Source organism: Mesoplodon densirostris, chromosome 1, assembly GCF_025265405.1.
Source record: "Mesoplodon densirostris isolate mMesDen1 chromosome 1, mMesDen1 primary haplotype, whole genome shotgun sequence".
Lineage (NCBI taxonomy): Eukaryota > Metazoa > Chordata > Mammalia > Artiodactyla > Ziphiidae > Mesoplodon > Mesoplodon densirostris.
In genome coordinates, this window is record NC_082661.1 from 64,422,106 (window position 1) to 64,424,663 (window position 2,558).

A 2,558-nucleotide genomic window follows, 5' to 3' on the forward strand; every position below is an offset into this window, starting at 1 on the left:
GGATGATCCTGGTTGTTCTACCTTCCTGGGCTGCTTGCAAACCAAATCTGACAGAAGCATGGTTGCTGCATGATCCTGTTTCTGGAAAAGTTGGGAGAACATGTTTCTGAAAGGCAGTATGTAACGAATGGTTCATCATCCGGTAGAGGGTTAAAAATATTAACATGGTCAAGATTAATACTTGCCAATTATTTACTTGTTTGGTGCGTGCACTTTACCATGATTACTTAACAGGAGATGGCATTTAGCTGAATTACCTTGTACATAAATACATATTCCTTGAAAGAATGAGGTAAAAAAAGACATACACGAGGCCAATCCCTATTTGGTCTTTGGGGATGTGTTGTGTGTGAAATTTCTCAAGTTTACCAAAACTAAATGAGTTTCTCAATACATTTATTAAATGGAACATACTACTGGTTATATCAAATATTTCACATGATTGACAATAACAATAAAAGGCCTAAAGGAGATATTTTAATCCTTGAAAATTATTACTGTAGATAATTCTCTGTGGCAGGTACCTTTGAATGGGCCAGATATGCTACTTGATGCTGGTTATAAAATGATGAACAGACATGTTGCCCATAGTCTAGAATAGGAGTTAATGCACAAATATCTGAGTTCCTTTTTTCAGCAATTTTCTATTTCTTTTTGAGAGCTTAAAAATTACTCATAGTGTGAATTGATGCTTAATATTTTCTATATGTACTTCACGGTTCACAAGGTTTTTAAAACATCCTATAGATATGGGACGCAGTTACCATGGAAACTCACTTTCTGATTTGGTTTTTGCATTTCTTCCTATGGTACTGTCACTCTTGTCCTACTAAAGCAAGCAGTGTTTTCTTGCCTATTTAAAAACAAACTTTTTAGTGAGGTATAAAACCTACAGAAAAATGCAAGAGTAATAATCATCAGCGTGATGAATTATTCACAAAACAAACAGCCTGGTTTGGGTGTGTGTGTTAGATACATGCATGGGGTGTGTCTGGAAACAAACCACACACAGTCATTTCAGGAAGTCAACAAGGTCTTAAGTTGTGAAAGAAAGAACAATGTAAGTGTGCTACTTAGCTGGAAGGAGGTAAATAACATGATACTGTAAAAGTGTTAACACTTAAAGGTGTTTGCCTCTCAGGAGTGAGAATTGGGGATGAAAAGGTAGTGGGGCAATATTTTACTCTTTTCATAATTTATGTATTTGACTTTTAAAAACAGTGCATCTTACATATTACAATTTGAAAAATAATTTATTTAAAATAAATTAATCAACATCTATAATCTATCCTCCTCCACTCCAAACAAGGCCTTTGTTGTCATTTCAAATATTCATCTAGGTTTTTGTTTAAATTGAGTTTTATTTTTACCTTAATGATGTTATTTTAAATTATGTCTCTACTATTCAGGACTTATTTATAAATCTAAGCCACATTTTATTTTTTAACTATACGTTAGACCCACAATAATGTCTAGTATCCATGTTAAGATTCTGACACCAATTACAATATGTGTTTTTTCCAACACACCACCAAGCAATTCTTTGACACCATATATATGTCCTACAACTCAACTCAGTTCAGACACTATCTACCTGGTGATAGTGTCAGATCCCACAGGTTAAGTAAGGGCTCCGTCCTACAAGACGGCCCCCCTCCTCCCACTTCAGTCGAAAAGTCCAGGTTGTCACCTGTGCTTCTGACTGACTGGCTATAGATTGAAGGTTCCAACAACCCCTCCTTGAGTCTGATTAATTACCAGTTTATTATAAAAGAATATAACTTAGGAACAGCCAGATGGAAGAGATGCATAGGGCAAGGTATGTGGAAAGAGCATGGAGTTTCCAGACCCAGCTGTCCCTGAGCCCACTGCCCAAGGTGTTCACCAACCTGGAAGCTCTCCAAACTCTGTCTTTTGGGTTTCTATGGAAGATTCCATACTTTGGCATGATTGATTAAATTATAGGCCATTGGTGATTGGATTCAACCTCCAGACCCTCTCCCCTTCCTGGAGGTGGGCCAGGTCAGGGGTTGGGGGGAGGATATAGGGGGATTGAAAGTTCCAACCCTTTCTTCCCCATCCTTAGGCACTTTCCAAAAGTTACCTCATTAACAAACTCAGGGTGTGGTTAAAACCAGTTTGTTATGAATATCAAGACCCCCTTAACCACTTTTATCACTTAGGAAATTCCAAGAGTTTTAGTTCTGTGCCAGAAACCAGATGAAGTCCAGATATATATCTCTTATTATTTTTCATGATATCACACATCTTCCTGTTTCCTGGATATTTTATTGTTATTCCCTCTTTTTGGTGGAATAGATCTTCAAGTACTTCTCTCAGAAACGATTTGTGCTAAATTTTGAGTTCTTTACATTCTTTGCTCATGAAAAAATTCAAGTCAAATGCTAACTCTTATGTGAAATTCTTAATCAAGTAAAATCATTTTAAAGAAATGAAGTCATTTCAGAAGAAAGTCTTTCCCATAATTGATACACATTTACTATATTTTATATTTTATAGTATATTACATTGAGTTTGAGTTAACCTGACTTTCCACC